Raw genomic sequence first — 12,084 nt, forward strand, 5'->3', positions numbered from 1 at the left:
TGGATCTATTATTTTGCTAATTAATATACCTTTCTTGATTACTCACTTTCGGAGTTGAATTAATTCAAAACAATAATTATTGACAGCAATGGATGTTCTAAAAATGTATTTTGTGGCATTTAGAATATTTTAATTGTCTGCAATCGCTATCGCTGTGATAAGTATAAATGCAAAAGCGGCTTGCGATGCATCGCAAAATTCGGCAATTGCCCATCGCTTTTTAAAAGCAATGCATCGCAATCGCTCAAGTATAAATTCAGCTTTAGACTACACAGGAATATGATTGACAGATGAGGTGCAGCTTATAGGCCTAAAACAAAACAAAAGTTTGTCTCTGGTCAACCGCACAAGTTATAAAATCAGAGGCGGATTCAAGGGGCAACCCCCCCCATTTTTGCAGAGTGGCGCCTGACTTTGTATGGGCGCCGAGCCGCCACAGCAGTGGCTCGGTGCTCACAAAAGCCTATGGTGCTCCCCTATTGAAAATTCCTGGATCCGCCCCTGAAAATTGTGCATACTGCAGTGCATTTACAACCTGTAAGAACAGAGACCAACTTTTAGTTTTTAGGCATATAAGAATGACATTTTAGCACACCCCAGTGAAAAGCTGTTCAAAATTCGGCCTCACGATCTGCACAAACATTTAAAACTTCCAGAATGTACATGTATAAGGCCAATAGGCATAGTTATAACAAATATGTATGAGAAGTACTATTAAATTTCCCTGCAATAAAACATGGAATAAGTACATAGTTATTTCTTTTGTGCTGACTGAGTAAACTTTTGAGGTGGTGCATATCTTTTGTTGTTCTGGGTTCAAACTTGTTCATTGAGTGTTTGTGTCACTATTTATGTTTGTGTATTGTGAGCTGGGACCTTTTTCTATGACCGCTTGTTTCTTGTTTTTTTTCCTTGGTTTGTTGGCTTTTACCAAAATTGAATCGGTTTTGTTTGCAGGAAAGAACAATTTTGAATCAATGTCACGATTACAACATTAAAACCCCCTATAGAGCTCTATGTGAAATTGCCAAGATATAGCGAGTTTTATTATCTAATTTTATCCCATTATTTCAATTAAAAATAGACAGAAACCCTTCCTGTCAATTATTACCAATTTTATTTCTTCATTTTTGGTAAAACGAAGTAACCAAATTAAAATTTGACAGAAATCATCTCAAGACATATTCCCACTGCCCTCAAACTCAAATGTAACAGTGCCACCAACATGGCCTATAGTCCCACTCAGGCCCGTAACCAGAGGGGCGAGGGGCATATCCTCGCCAAAGGCCAAAAAAATTCCCCCCTTTTGACCCCAAAAGTCCCATTAGCGAGCAAAAAATCAATGTTTTTTTAATGCCTTTTTGGTAAAAAAAGGTCAAAAATGGTCCAATTTTTCAAAATCTCCCCAATAAATCCTGGTTATGGGCCTGGTCCCACTACCCTCAAACGTAACAAAAGACAATGACGAAAGACAGCTATTGTTCACCAGAAACTAGAAATTATGCCCGGTACCCCAGGTCAACATAAAAAGTGGTAACCATGTGTGTTCTTCCTTTTTTCAAAACCCCCCTTTTCACTGATTTTTCATTGATTTTACCCCCTTTTTTTGCCAAATCACTGACAAAATCAGGGTAAAAATACCCCTTTTCAAGGTTTTCAATGAGAAGATTTCCAGACACCCCTTTTCAATGACTCCAAATATTTTAATATATTAAGTACAAAATGTGCAAGTATGAACATTACTTTGTGTCTGTTGTACTCCCAGATGATCCTGTGTTATTGCCCCGGTAAGCTTACTTTGATTTATTTACTTCACGAACGAACCGGCGCACGCCAAACTTCAAGTGCAACAGGGGAAGAGAAACAACGATACAAAATAAAACTTACATGCATCAGAATTGAACAGAATTAAAAACCAAGGAAAAATATCACTTTCGATCGGTCGAGAATTCGCTCCAATCACTGCCAATGTTTCCCGCAATGTTTTCAATTCACCACATGGAAAAGTGTATACGGCAGCCAAAACGGTTACATCTGACACCATCGATGTTACGTCGCTCATTCAGCTCTCTTCAAAACGTATGCGGGAGCATACGTAACACCCACTAGACAACTATATCGGAAACCGCCGTGCCAATAGTAAAAAGCTGCCTTCTGACGCTCTCGCTGTGACGATTGAGGCGGAATCAATGAAATGCCAGAGGATGGAGGCTGAAGACTGGGCTGAAGACATCGATCGAATCGAACCTGTGAAATACCCTTTTTTTTAAATTTCATGGAGACAATGCTCAGAATACCCCCTTTTTTCGCGATTTCGGCGATCCATGATTTCAGTCAACAAAATACCCCTTTTCCGCGAAATTTAGAACACACATGGTTACCACTTTTTATGTTGACCTGGGGTACCGGGAAATTATGTTGATTGTCTATTATGTATCATCTTGTGTATTCCTCCACTTGTGAAATACTAAACCTAACCTAAAGCGGGGAGGACACTTCAATATGAGGTTGACACAGGAGGACATTGGATGAGAACATTTTTGTGTCAGTTCCTGCAGAACTGACACCTTTAGTATAGGTTTGACGATCACGTGACAAATCGAATCTGTGACGTCAATATTAATATCGATATCAATTTAAGGCTGTTCTAGTTAAATTACATACTCATTGCCATTTTGGCTGTTCCATTTAATTTACATACTCAACATTTCCCTGTGCACTTAGTCCATGAATTGATCCTGATTTGCATTGTCGTATAGAGTTATATTTTTGTACACAACAGGGATGTTACTATTGTTTTAACTAAATGAAGCATACTTTTGCTTTTATCTTTCTTTGTCCTTTATTAATTATAAATTAGGTGATTTAATTAATATAATTCTTTGTTTCAGCGACCCAGGGGCAAACAGACAAACAAAAACATAGGTCAAAACCCTTCACTTCTGTGAAAATTGAACAAAAAGTACCCAAAACCCTACTTTTTATATCTCCCTGTGTTAAAGACAAATTTTATACGTCACAATGACTTATAAATTGCCTTATAATGCTATAATGGGGTCTTATACATTTGTATTGTGTGAACTTTGTTTTTAAATGCCTTTGGCTTCCAGGTTAGTTTCTCGGAGCTGGTGAGGTTTATCTGGGTGTAACTTGGTAGGGTGGTGGTAAGTGGCTGCCCTAAGACTTGATGCATTTTTTGGCGCAAATTAGGTAGCTAATTTGCATATTTAAATTAAAAATGTTTTTTTGGTTTTTTGCCATTTCAAGAACTGGTGAGGCGTATAGGGATGTAACTTGATGAGGTTGTGGTAAGCGGCAGTTTCTCGGAGCTGGTGAGGTGTATAACTTGTAGGGTGGTGGTAAGTGGCTGCCCTAAGACTTGATGCAATTTTTGGCGCAAATTAGGTAGCTAATTTGCATATTTAACTTAAAAATTGTTTTTGGGTGGTTTATTTTTTTGCCATTTCGAAGAACTGGTGAGGCGTATAGGAATGTAACTTGATGAGGTTGTGGTAAGCGGCAGTCGTAAGATCCGATGCAATTTTTGTCGCAAGATATGCAAATTAGTCACCACATTTGCCTATTTTTTATTTGTCGAATGCTTTTGGCCATTTTTCGAACTATATAGAAATGTAATTTGGTGGGGTGATGGTTAAGAGCAGTCTTAAGATCAGATGCTATTTTTGTCACAAAATATGCAAATCAGCCACCTCATTTCCCTTTTTTTTTCTATTTTTAAAAACGCTTTTTGCCATTTTTTGGAACTGGTAGGGGGTATATAGATGTAAATTGGTATGGTGGTGGTAAAGGGCAGTTTTAGATCCCACGTGATTTTTGTCGCAAATTAGCCACCTCATTTGCATATTTGTTTATTTTAAAAGGCTTTTTGCCATTTTTGGAACTGGTGAGGCGTATAGAGATTTTAACTTGGTGGGATGGTGGTAAGGGGCAGTCTGAAGATCCCATGTGATTTTTGTCGCAAAATTTGCAAATTAGCTACCTCATTTGCATATTTTTTAATTTTTAAAAACGTTTTTAGCTAGAATAATAGAAGGCTGACGCTGCGCCAAAACACGTATGTAAGTGTATAATTATTTAATGATAAATGAACTACCACTAAATGTTACTGTCAGTGCTGCAGTGCAAAACTTCTCATGCAATTCCATCTTTAACATTACATTCAAATAATAATTACATTGTAAATTGGAACTGACACCAATTTTTTTCAGGAATTCTTGTTTTAAATGGTGCTTATGGGTGAACATGCCTATAATCATGATGCAGTGGAATCTTGTTAACACAAAATTGTCAGGGCCTTGGATTTTATTTGTGTTAACAGGAATCTGTGTTATCGAGTCTTAATAATGCATAAATTATATGCTTGGGATTTGAAAAGCACTTTTGTGTTATCAGGCATTTGGTGTTAACAGATTTTGTGTTAACAAATTTCCACTGTAATTAAAACAATCCATAAATGAAAAAAAAATCCATCAAAAAGTCAGTGTAGACCCTATAAAAAACCACCTTTTTAAAGGTTCTTTCTTTAAAGACTCTTTAATTCAGGGTCAGTGACACAAAGACAAAACTGGGCGATTCCACGCATTACAGTTTTTCGCATCCTCTGGTAATCGGAGTACTGTGGTGTTTTTTTATTAGTTAGCCTTGCTGTTTCATTTTTTGTGGTAACACACCCAACATTCAAGGCTTTGACTTCATGGTATTAAAAGAACTGAATGTTCTCTACTTTGAGCATTGGTGAGAAAATCGGTGAGAAATATAGACTTGATTACATAAGTCAATGTGGACAATTATCTTTAAACTTTTTCTAAGAATGGCCAAAATGGAGTTACGTCTTTGTGTCACTGACCCCTCGTATTATTTAAAATAACATGTAGTACATCATATTGATATGTTGAATAATTATATTAGTATTTGTTGTTTTTATATATCTGCGAACATGCTACATCTGAAATCGTCTATCTAGAGGAACAGGTCTTTTAAGTTCTTCTCTAAGACTCCTCCAGAATAGGAATTGTCCATATCCATCTGCAGGCCATCTAAAGCACTGAACTCTGCAAAATAATTGTCTTAGCAGCAGAGTTAATCTCCTTTGAGGAAGCTCTTCCAAGAGTACAAATATCAGGACATTAGGATTCTCTTCCAAAAGCCTGCGATGTGCCATGTTAAGCTCAAAGTGACACCAATTGTCATCAACAAAATGAGGTGAGAGTATTGCAATAATTTTGCGACTCCTTTGTATGTGAAGTGACAGTTCATTTAAGATTAGCCTGCCTGCACGTATGTCTCTGGTCTTGAGACAAAGCCTGAATGTTTCTTCACCTTCCTCAATATTGGCCAGAAGTTCACCATCAACCCAATCTTCATCTTGTCCATGGTATATAACATACGCATCATACAGAGGTACACCATCCTCATCCTCATCGTCTCCAAGAACATCATCGTCGTTATTATTAATAAGGTAGTTTTGATATTTTCTTCTGTTGAACAAAAGGAAGCGTATATATTGAATATGCCATCGATATCGTATCACTATTATAGTTACTATGGCGATGACAATCAAACATACTAAACCTATCGAAATGTACATCCATAATTTCGGTTCGCAATCCAAGTCGATCTCTGTTACACTCAACCCTTGTTTTGAATCTGATGTAGAGCAACGATAGTTGGTGCAATCAGGAATTTCAATATATAGACCAACTACTTTATCTGTTAGTAACCAGTTCCTTAATGCCATAACTCTGCAATCACATGCTATTGGATTGTTGTATAACGTCAAACATTGCAGTTCATGGTGACTTGATTTGGATAGAAATGATTCTGGGACATATGTGATTTTGTTACCGCTCAAAAACAATTTTTGTATATTATGCAAATTTTCTAGATTGGTTAGAGATGTTAGTTGATTGTTTCTTAAACTCAGTTGCGTCAAATTGCTCATTAACATTGCATCTTGTTTGTCAATTACAGAAATTTCATTGAAACTTAAGTCAAAAATTTGTAAGTTGTGAGATTTAAATATCTTGAGTATTCTTGTTATGTTTCTAACATGGTGTTGTACGATTAGATTGTCAAAAATATGTACCTTTGCCATGTGAAGTATTAGTAGTTGAGGTGCATAAATCTCAGCTCCTTTCACCAGAAGTGTGGATTCATCAAGATAAAGTGCCACAAGTTTTGGACATGTGCATCTACCACCCCATCTGTAAATGTGCAAAAATGTGGCATCCAAGATACTCAGTTTGGGTATATTATGACACATTTCTACTAGATCTACTCTGCTAGAGTCATGTGATATTTTATTATTAAGCAGTAATGTGGTCAAATTTGGGTTACATGGAGAGCTGTATGAAAATTGACGAAACTTGTTCTGTGACAAATCCAATGTCTCAAGTGATGGTATCAAACAAAGCTGATCATGTGTGATATCATCCTGTATATCATTAACAGCCAAGTTCAAAACTTTCAAAGAATTGTATGTACTGAATATGTCTAATGCTTTCGATGCATATACATTGAAGTATAAACTTTTTAAATGTAATTCTTGTAAGTTGACTAAACCATCAAAAGCATTTGGAGAGAAGAGTTTCATTGTATGAGGACTCTGACTATACCCAAATATGCGTAGCAGTTGAAGACTAGGAAACCACATAAATGGAGATCCTTCAATCCAAAATTCATCAGCATTGATTTCAAGCACAGTTAAGGTTAAGTTCCATTTCACCAAGTGTTCAAATGTTGTGGAATTTAAATGGAAAACAGGAAACCACAGAGACAAGTTTTGAAGTGGTGAATTCAGTGAGTTTAAATTCAGCATGCTTGCATTGTTATATGAGTCAAGAGAGAAGCTTTTGAGGTAATGTAAGTCCTTATACAGATAGTAGGTTTTAGATACTATATCAATATTAATGCGTTTCAAAGGAATGTCCATGAAGCACTCATGAGTTAAGTTCAGGTCAGTAGTAGTATCCAAACTTGTAAGAAGTAACGTCTCCAGGGAGATAAGTGAGCATAAATTATTCAAATTGGTACATTGATCAATAACTATCTCCAGATATTTTAATCTATTAAGTCCAGTGAAGAACTCTTGGATGTCACTACAGTCAGGAAATTGCATGATCAACGTAAGGCTCTGCAGAGAGGAGAGGCCAATAAAAGGAGTGTTTGTCACATTGGTCAAGCTCCCAAAATCAATTTTAAGACTCTCCAGGCTGGTCAGTGTTGCAAATATTGAAGCAGTGAGACTGGTAATCCAATTTTCCCGGAGATCAAGCATCTGTAATAAAACAAGATCTCTAAATGGATTACCGCTTAAGTTTTTCAACTTATTGTATGACAGATCAAGTGTTATGAGTTTGTGTAGATCTTTGAAGCTATTGCCATACAGATAAGAGATATTGTTCCCAGACAAGTCCAGGTCAAGCAAGTTGTGAAGTCCATTAAATGCTTCTTCAGGAATACAACTAAGCTGGTTGCCATATAATGTTATAGCTGTCAGAGAAGCATTGCTTGGTAATAGTGGTATGCAGACTAGGGCCCTGAATCTACAATCTAGACTTGTATGGTTGTAGACTTTACAAGGAATACCTCCTGTTGCATAACATGGTGACTTGGTAGCGGTTGCTGAAGTCACTACCAGTCTATGGCACAATAAGAGTATGCTGATGTATTTTAGTATCACAGCCATGTTGAAACTGTTAACTGATAGTGACAGTGCGAAATGAACCAGAAATACTTGTAGAGAAAAGAAGCAATCCCATTTCACAATGTACTGAATTGCTCAACTTAATAGATTACAAGCTCATACAAATATCGGGAAGTAATTTGAGATTCTTTCCTCTAATTTTCGCTTTCAGTTTTCAATGATCTCTGTAGTACTTCCTCTTTTAAACACATGTGGGAAATATATTGTGTGGTATATGCAAACATAGATTAATGCTCTGCATATTAGCCATAGGCTTCAACATAAAAATTTTGAGCTATCTTAAGAACCACTGAACCAATACTAGGCTTGTTTGTGCTCATTTTAATGCATTTTTCATGTTGATTCAAAATATTGTCATGAACATATACATATTTTGCCAGATTTAATTAAAAATCCATAATTGAAAAAGTAAATGACATATTTCAATTTTTCTTTTTGATTTTGAAAACATTAGTCAAGTTACCTAAAGAAATGCAAATTAAATGGGCTCAAATTTAATTGCAAAGGTGGTTTTAGGAAAGGGGTAAATTTATTTTGTTGCAACTTTGCAAAAGCCCTTACCACATCCACCAAAGGCGCAACATAAACGAAATAATTAAATATGAAGGCTTGAAAATTGTACCAACCCTATTATTTTAGTTTCTATTTATCAACCCTTTCCCTTTCCAAACCCAAACTGATTCAAATCAAACAAGTAATACTTGCACAATTAAAAAAAGCTGTTTTTCTCAAAAAGTCAAAAAGTGGATGTAAGGGGTTTTGCAACAAAGCTCTTCATATCTCTCGCTGTATATATATATATATATATATATATGATAACATAGTCTGCTTGGGCATAATTTGATAGCTATGTATTAGACAAAAATGAGACATTTTACATGGTGTAGTAATTATGAGCACTTTTAAAAGTACCAAGCTTCAATATGTTACTTTTGTTATACTACAAATATAAGTGTTTGTTAGTTTAAAAACAATTTAGACACTACTTTACCCCACGTTAGAAACACCGGCCAAGCAAAAAGTTTTCAATGCCAAATGGTAGCGCACTATTAGTAAATATCAATTTTGTGCTGAGTGAAACTTCGATGTAGTGCATATCTACTCCCTATTCCAGAAAAATACAGAACTATTTATTTTGAATTTTAAAAAATGTTATCCTGTTTTGCCACATGAAACATAGCTAAATCCTAATTCTTTAGTTAGTCCTAACTAGCAATAAAAGTCAAATTTTAATATTTAGCCAATTTCTGGAAATAAGGGCCAAAAACATGCGTTTTTAGGGTGTTTTTCGTATGCTGTGACAATCAAGACTTGTACTAGAACTAATTTCAGTTCATGCATTCTGATTTTGGGAAAAGACATGATTCATTCTTATAACCAACCATTTATTAAAGTAACGTAAAAAAAAGTGAAAATTAAAGCAAAATTTCGGCATATACTCAAGATTTTGAATGCTTAGACTTCTTCCAAGTTTGTGATTATTGTGACTCGGTTGCCAGAAATAATACCGAAAATGCATGTTTTTGGCTCTTTTTTTCAAGAAATTAGTAAAATAATGAACTTTTTCTTTTGTCTCCAGTTAGGACTAAATGAATGATTATGATTGAGCTATGTTACATTTGGCAGAACTTGATAATAATTTTTGAATCCCAAATAATTAGTGCTGTATTTTTCTGGAATGGTTTCAATGGGTATACTGTTGGGTTGAAAAGGTTGTTGAACTTTCATCAGGTATGAATTCAGAATGAAGTGATCAGAGTCACACCACCTAACGAAAGGTTGACAACCTTTTACTCATTGTGAAAGCCTCTTTATAACTTCTTACTTAATGCATACCTTTTGTTGAATTGTCCATTATTTGTCCATTAATTGTAATTAAGGTTTTGGTTCAAACATGCACTGCACTTGCAAGGACTAAACAATGAAAGTGGGGTGGTGAAGGTGTTTGTTTGTAACCCCAACACACCCAACCAACTTTAACCACAACTTTAGGTTCATAAAAATAATAGCAGTTCAAGACTTCTCTTGTAATATTTATATGGTTATTTATTAGATCATTGTTCTTACAAAAATATATATACATTAAAAACTCAACAAGAATACTACTAATGGACTGTATGATATTGCTACCACATCCATTGATCAGGATTATGTTCTTAAAACAAATGTTGGATATTGCCTTGGTATTATTTTCCATTCTTATTCAATGGGTGCGTCTTGTAAAGAATTCACGTAATTTGATTGGTTTTCTGGTGTATAATATCTCACAATAGTTGATAGTGATATTAGTCAGGGCGCATACCGCCACGCAACGGCGGCACGCTTGTTGCTCCTCAATGATCACGCGATAATGCGTTCAAGCGTAATACACGTCAGCGAGAACTAAGAACGCGATTCGGCGGCTTAGATGTTCGTGATGGTTTCGTTCATTTAAAACAACGGGATGTCCTCACAAAAGTAACTTTATTTTTGTCTGAAAAAAGGCAGTTTTTCTCGCAAAAATTACATTAAAACTGAATAAGAATGAGAATAAATGATAGGATTTTGTCTTTTGCCTATCCAATATCATGTCATAATGGATGGGCTGGCCAATATTTTATCGTAGTGGATACCGGCTGCCGCGGCATCCACTACTCAAAATATTGGCCAGCCCATCCATTATGACACTGATATTGTATAGGCAAAAGACAAAATCTATCATTTATTCTCTAATTCATAACCTCATTAATATACGCAGCAAGTGTGATGCAATAACAGATGATTTTTAAATACGCCGATGCAAAAGCAGGTTATTGAAAAAGTATAATGACCACATCTCGTGACGTAGCTAAAAGTACACTTTACAATGACCGCGCCGCGTGACATGTTATGCAGTCAAACATTTTACGCGGACGCTGGCCGCCGTATTTGGACATCGCATGATTGCATGCTAGTGTGATTGGTCGCTAGCGGTATTTCCTTAATGGGCTATTCGATTTTTTACAGGGAAGACGAAAGATAAAGTTAAAATTGTTTTCTGTTTTCAAATTAAAAGAAGAAAATGTGACGTAAATTGAAGTGAAAAGTGATGGTAATGAATGAGGTTAATGACTTTGCATCAGTTATTTTTCGGGTATTGTGAAATATCTAAACATTGTGCTTTGGACCTTGGAATATCTCTCAGTTCCAAACCACAATGTTTAGATATTTCACAATACCCTCAAAACAACTTATGTGCAGTCATTAACCTCTAAATGGTACTAGATTGAGCAACATATGCATACATGCAAGTCATCTAACAGTGTACATGACTGGTCTAGAGCAAGGCATTATTAGCAAGGTAAATGCCTGGCTGCTTTGAATGATGATTTTGGTATCAAAAGAACATTGGAAAAACTTACTTTTAAGTATGTTATTTCAGTATATTCTGATACTATTTGATGATATACAGCGTGTCCCAAAAGTAACTTAACATTGTGAATTTGCCATATCTCAAATATTACCTACTTTATACCAAAATGAAGAACATATTCAGATAGATTGATCTTTTAGAATTATTCTGATACCAAAAACAGCATTATTGATGACTCCTTGACCTTACTGTGCGACTGTACATATGTGTGTATCAAACCCACAAAAGCAAGCTCATTATGTTTTTTGTTCAAGCACATGAATAATGTGTTTACCACAACAATAGAGTTGGTTCACTCTCTGCACACGCTACATTTAGGTATGAACATTCATGGGTTACATGGCCTAGCGTACGCGTGACTGCTGTTTTAGATTATAATTAGGATATATTGACAATATTAAACTTTACTTTAAAATTATCCACCCAGACGAAATACAATCCAGCAGCTAGTGCAGGAATTCCTATCAACTGGATCTGTTCATGATCTACCTCGGGCAGGATGTGGAAGAACAGGAAGATCGCCTACAAACATCGATGTCATTCGAAGAGTGGTGGCGAAAAGCCCAAGACGATCAGTACGTCGACTTTCAATGGAGAACAACGTACTGCGTTCATCGAATCCTCAGAAAAGATCTTAAGCCGTTTCCATATAAAAATCCCGATAAAACAGAAAATGAAGATTACGCATTGAAAACGAACAAACAAACAATCAAACAAACATAGCAAAATTAAACAAAACAGATTTAAAAACGATAACACGTTATATCGTGTTATCACGTCTCAAATGACGTGACTTATTTTGCGTTTATAAAAGTGGGTTTTACGGTACGGTAGATATCCGTTAATTACATGCCAAAGGGTCATGACCACATATGAATGTTTGGTATCATAACATTTCTAAAAGAATTATTTACATACTCTGCAATTTTTGTAACAACACTATTAACACAACGCAAGTTATGGCCAA

The sequence above is a fragment of the Amphiura filiformis genome, chromosome 5 (assembly GCF_039555335.1).
Source record: "Amphiura filiformis chromosome 5, Afil_fr2py, whole genome shotgun sequence".
In the NCBI taxonomy this organism is placed as follows: Eukaryota; Metazoa; Echinodermata; class Ophiuroidea; order Amphilepidida; family Amphiuridae; genus Amphiura; species Amphiura filiformis.